The sequence below is a fragment of the Lampetra planeri genome, chromosome 29 (assembly GCF_965212315.1).
Source record: "Lampetra planeri chromosome 29, kcLamPlan1.2.h2, whole genome shotgun sequence".
NCBI classification, from domain to species: domain Eukaryota; kingdom Metazoa; phylum Chordata; class Hyperoartia; order Petromyzontiformes; family Petromyzontidae; genus Lampetra; species Lampetra planeri.
In genome coordinates this window covers 3,555,109-3,561,569 of record NC_136135.1, presented here as the reverse complement: position 1 = coordinate 3,561,569, position 6,461 = coordinate 3,555,109, and the positions used below count along the sequence as shown (strand labels likewise).

Here is a 6,461-nt window from a genome sequence, read left to right as displayed (position 1 = left end):
TCGACCTAGGGGAGGCTCAGAACCGGTTCAGATAATCGTCACCGCTGTTGGCCGTGAGCGGGAATCGAACTCGGGTCGCCGGGTTCGTAGCGCAGCGCGCTAACAGCTGCACCACCGCTCCCCATCACACACCCACACACAGACACAAACTCAAATATCCTGAACCCACGCACACACACGTCAGTCAATAACAGCCAACCCATCATTCTTAGACCACGCCTCACCGCCACCTGCTCTATACAGTATATATAAAAACCCACCTTCACAGGTAAATCGACAGGTGTGCCAGCAACAGTGTATGTTTGGTGTGTGCGTGTGTGTGTGTGTGCGGTGGACACGTGCCAACAGTGAGCAGAGCTCCGAGCTTCCAGGCGAAGGATTGGTTCAGAACTAGGGACGTTTTGCGACGAGGAGGGCGAGTTAGTGGTGGTGGTGGTGAAGAGGAGACAGGGGTGGTTGGTGGTGGTGGTTGGTGGTGGTCATGGCGGAGAATTGCATCAATGGGCTAAATCTGTGTCAGGGCGCCATAGAAGGTATCTTCACGGGAGATGCGGACGTAGGTAAGACACACGCACACACGTGCTCATCACACACACACACGTGTTCATCACACGCACGCAAGTGCTCATCATACACACGCAAGGGATACTGGGAAAACAGCTGTTTGGCAGGTACCAGGCGTACTCTGAGGTTTAATTGGTAAAGTCACGTAGGTAAAAAATAAAATTAATAGAATAATATAAATGAAAAAATAAATCACGACGTTTCGGAGGCAACACAAGTCTCCGTCATCAGGTGGGACCGTCACAGCTAAATTTACTGTATCACTTGATGCATCACTTGTGTTGCCTCCGAAACGTCGTGATTTATTATTTGATTTCTATTATTACTTCTATTAATTTTAATTTTATTTTTTACCTACCGTGACTTTACCGAAAAAAACCCAAGAGTATGAATCCTTGCAGTCACGAAAGCTTCAAATCTAGAATTAAGGTGCCTGTGGGAGGCTCAGGACCACTTCAGACATTCGCCACTGGTGTTACGCATGAGCAGCTATCGCAGCACGCTATCCACTGCACTACCGCGCCCCCACAATTAAACACAAGCCAAAGGCAAAGCTCCCCCCCCCCGTACAGGCTCTACAGACCTTGGGGTCAAGTGCTGTTAGCGAGAATTAAACTCGCACACACACAGAAACACAGCAGTTACACACACACGCGCGCGCGCACCACACCCACACTCTCATCACGCGCAGCCCACGTTCGGCACACGTGGCCACGTGGCCCCTTGCATCATTACGCGTTTGAAATGATGACATGAGAACCGAAATTCGCCTCCCCCCCCCCTTCGCTCGTTCCGCAGTTCGGCATATTTGCATTTTAAAACCAGTATCGCACAATCTCAGAGCCAGCAATCATACGACTCGTGTCTCATCGTCATCATCAACATCGTCGTCATCATCAGCCGTGATCAATCCACTGCTGGATGCAGGCCTCCTCCCCGAAGTCGTAGCCACCACCACCCCGGTCCTGCGATGTAACTATCCACGCATCCACCCACTCACCTACCCACCCATCCACCCACTCACCTACCCACCCATCCACCCACTCACCTACCCACCCATCCACCCACTCACCTACCCACCCACCCATCCACTCACCTACCCACCCACCCATCCACTCACCTACCCACCCACCCATCCACTCACCTACCCACCCACTCACCTACCCACCATCCATTCGATCACACTCTATCTCACCCACCCACTGTCCCACCCATTAAACCATCCAATCACTCACCCATCCACCCACTCACCTACCCGCCCACCCATCCATCCACTCACCTACCCGCCCACCCATCCACCCACTCACCGACCCGCCCACCCATCCACCCACTCACCCACCCACCCACTTACTCATTATCTCACCCATCCACCCACCCACTGTCCCACCCATTAAATAATCCAATCACTCACCCATCCACGCATCCACTCACTCACCTACCCACCCATCCACCCACTCACCTACTCGCCCACCCATCCACCGACTCACTCACTATCTCACCCACCCACTGTCCCACCCATTAAACCATCCAATCACTCACCCATCCACGCATCCACCCACTCACCTACACACCCATCCACCCATTCACCTACCCGCCCACCCATCCACTCACTCACTATCTCACCCACCCACTGTCCCATCCATTAAATAATCCAATCACGCACCCATCCACGCATCCAGTCACTCACCTACCGAACCATCCACTCGCCCACCCACCCGTTCACTCACTATTTCAACCACTCACTGTCCCACCCATTCAATTATCCACCCACTCACCCACCCTCAAGTCGTGCGTCAGTCATCAAAGTCACGAGTAGCCACGCCCACCAGCACCGCCCCCCCCACCCCCACCTTCGCATTGGATGTCACTCCTTCGTTAGTCGACCATCGGTCATCATTCCGTCAGGAACTCCTCTACTTACGAACACTCGACTTACGAACTTTCAGAGATTCCAACAAACTTGAGACTCGTAAGTTCAACCGCCGCGCAACAGATGGCGGCGGTGGCTTCTACATCTTCAGAATGTGAAGAACCGATGGCATCTGCAGGAGATTATACAACTTTGCATAACTCGTTCGTCAGTAGAGGAGTCCCTGTACTGTAGTGTAGTCGTATAAAATGTAGTATATAGTAGTATATCATGTACTGTAGTAGTGTATAATGTAGTATAGTAGTTTATCATGTATAGTAGTAGTGTATATGCCGTACAAAGTGTTTGGAATCGACGGGAGTAAAGTTGGACTTACGAACACATCGACTTATGGACACATCGACTTACGGACACATCGACTTACGGACAGACCTCTGGAACGTAACTCGTTCGTAAGTAGAGGAGTCCCTGTAAGTCACTTCTAAGCACGACTTGGCGTGTGGCTCAGTGTACCTTCCTCACCACCTGTCCAGTCCAAGGCATGTGGGGGGGGGGGGGGTGTCAGGGTAGCTGAGCATAGCAAAACAAAACATTTGGTGCCCGCGATTGGTTGGGTTGCGTTTTCCTCTCCAGAGACGCCGGTTGAACAGACGTCTGAATTGACATCTCTCTTCTTTGGTTCTTTCGGTAAAGTCACGTAGATAGAAAAAACGATGATAAAAAGATCACCACATTTCGATCGCGACACAAGCGGTCGTCATCAGGATGAGTTAACATCTCACCACGGAGAGAGAGACACACAACAAACTCCAAATATACAGCAGCAGGCGTCAGGGTCGGGATCGGGATCGAACCCACGACCTCCTGTATAACGGGCGAGGTAGTTAACATCTCACCACGGAGAGCGAGAGAGAGAGACACCGCAAACTCCAAATATACAGCAGCAGGCGTCAGGGTCGGGATCGAACCCACGTCCTCCTGTATACCGGGCGAGGTAGTTAACATCTCACCACGGAGAGTGAGAGAGACACCGCAAACTCCAAATATACAGCAGCAGGCGTCAGGGTCGGGATCGAACCCACGACCTCCTGTATACCGGGCGAGGTAGCCAACATCTCGGTGAACGGGTGGAGTCACAATCGCCAATAACGCAGTTGTCGATTGGCAACAGGCGGGTGATGTGTAGTCATAAAAATTCAAATTTACAATGCACATTCCATTCTAGGACATTAAAACGCAACGCATGTAAACACCAATCACTACTATAATCAGCCAGGAATGTCCTTAGCGCTCGTGACGTCACTCTACGTCGGCCAGCCCCCCTTCATTAATAATCATGCACAAGTTACGTCCTCCACATAGACCCGCCCCTCATTAATAATCATGAGCGGGTGACGTCACTCCACATAGACCCGCCCCTCATGAATAATCATGAAGAGGTGACGTCCTCCAAATGGACCCCGCCATTAATATTAATTAGTGGGTGACGTCACTCCACATGGGGGGGGCGAGGCGCCTCCTCCCCCCTCCTCGGCATCAACTTACAACCCTCACTACAAAGGCAGAACCCTCACGTCACGCGATCTCCGTAGCGCTGTTGAGACATCGAAGTAAAAAGGAGCGTCGTGATGAACAAGGGATTTTAACCTTCACATGAAATAGGTCTGCGTCACCGCGGCCTTACAGATTGCACACGAATTGATGCAATGAACATCACATCGCGGTCTGCTCTTCGCTTGCAAGTTTCAGATTTACTGCAACACACGCGTTCCTTGGACGGGCTAAAAGGCGAGATTATACAGATGTAGAGGAGTAGAGGAGAGTGGCGTCGTGTGCGCACGTGACGTCACGTCTCCTAGGGTATTTAAGGGATACCCCGTGACGTAAGCGGGGTCACTGTGGGAACGGGTAGAGTAAGCAGGGTGAAGAGGGAACCAGGGGTAGAGAGAGGGAGCGAATAGGGAGTCTGGGGAGAAGCCGGTGGTAGCCGTAGAGGTGCTTCTCTCTCCGCTCGGTGGAGTCTGCCGGCAGGGACCCGGACTCAGAGTATGACCTCTAGCCCCTGGGAGTTGTGTACCCTGCTGTGTAGTATTGATAAGCTTTAATACACCCTGGCGAAAGCCCTTAACTTACCTCCGTCTCCGAGTACGTACGTCAGGAACTACTCAACACATAGACTAGCTGTACTACCCGGCTTCGCCCGGGACTTGGATTCATCACGGCCGGCCTCCTTTGTCTCCCCAGTGGCGATGTTCACACACCGCAGCAGTTACTCGTTTGAGGCTGAGTCGACCTAGGGGAGGCCCAGGACCGGCTTAAATAATCGTCACCGGTGGTGGCCGTGAGCGGGAATCGAACTCGGGTTGCTGGGTTCGTAGCGCAGCGCGCTAACCACTACACCACCGCTCCCCCCACACACAAACACGCGCGCGTCAATAGGTACACACACACGCGCTTGCTGCAGACACACACAACTTTCAGGGTGCGTACGGAAGTCAACGAATGAAATAATAAGCAATGCTACACGAAGAACGCTTTAAACCTGCAACACATTCGTATTTCACTTGCCGTGCCAAATATATGCATTATTGCGCACCCCCCCCTCCCCCCCAATTTTCTTTTTTACAAAAGTCTATTTTAATAACTTTTGCATGGTGTACAGTATGGAAAGTACCCACATGGCGAATTTCAAGTTTGTTGCATGTCGGGAAGTACGCAAAACATTTTGAACAGACACAGAAGGGGGGGGAGGGGGGCAAAGCCACAGCATTGCAAGTCAAACTACTTAGGGGCCGTCCATAAATGACGTCACGCACCTAGGGGAGGGGGGGGCGTCATTTGTGACGATGTGTGACGAGGGGCGGGGGGGGGGTTTGAGAAATGTGACGTCACATCAAAATGCGCAACTTTAAATTAATATAGAATTGTTATAACAACACTAATTGTTATAACAACACTCCTACAACATCAGAGTGCAGCGCCACGTTAAATACGCACTACAATGACTATAGTTTAAAGCGATTTGAAACATGTTTTATTTTAAAAATGGAAATATGGTTTTGGGGGAGGGGGGGGGCAGAGCTTTGTGACGTCATATTTGAGGGGGGGGGGGGTCCGACTTTTTGTGACGCCGTGTGACGAGGGGGTGGGGGGGTCCAAATTCGTCCAAAACCGCGTGACGTCATTTATGGACGATCCCTTAGGACTTCTCACCAGCCATCCTACCCAGGGATGCAATTGATAGCAACCCTGTGCCCGGCATGCACGCTCCAAATGCACAGGCATGGCCAGGCTCTGGATCGAACCCACGACCTCCTGCATAGCTGGCGAGCCTATTTAAGGCCACTCAACAGAGACGATCTCCCTCTCTGTACCTGTGTTACTCTCTATGTATCTTGGTGATATCTGTCTGCTTATATGTCTGTCTATAGTTTTTCTGGTTAGAATGTGTTGTTGCTATTTCATTTATACCTGATGATGATTGCTTGTGTTGCAATCGAAACGTCGTGATTTTTATTTTTAATTTTATTTTACTTTTATTAATTTTCATTTTTTACCTACGTGACTTTACCGAAAAAACCTAAGAATAGTTAACATCTCCACAACCCTAGCCCCGAAACACCCCTGACCCTTGAACTCACCGCCCCCCCCCCCTCTCCTCCTCCTACCCCCCGCCTCTCCCCCTACCCCCCCCCAGCCGAGCACTGTGAGAACCTCCTGGTCCAGCCGTGGTTCCCGACGGACATGCGAAATAAAGCGGCTCCCCACGCGCCCGCCCTCTACGCCGTTGGCAAGGCGCGCAGGTCTGCGGCCGTCAAGGGCTCAGCCGCCGCTACGTCATCCGCCACTACGTCATCCGCTGCCACCTCGTCGCACCGTGACGACGACGACGACGATGATGACGACGGAGAGGAGTCGGTGGAGTATCTCCTCGTCGGCAAGGCGACCTACGACCTCTTCAACACTTTGAAAGAGGCGAGCGAGCGGGCGGGGGTAGCGGGGGGAGACGGGGTTCCACACGCACACG

General features: G+C 52.0%; 1 long non-coding RNA gene across 1 annotated transcript; it reads left to right on the top strand.

The window, feature by feature from the left end:
- Positions 1 to 278: 278 nt before the first annotated feature.
- LOC144728509 (uncharacterized) lies at positions 279 to 6,177 on the top strand. The gene is made up of 2 exons (XR_013587528.1): positions 279 to 560; positions 6,132 to 6,177. It is a non-coding gene; the product is annotated as an uncharacterized LOC144728509 (long non-coding RNA).
- Positions 6,178 to 6,461: the final 284 nt, after the last annotated feature.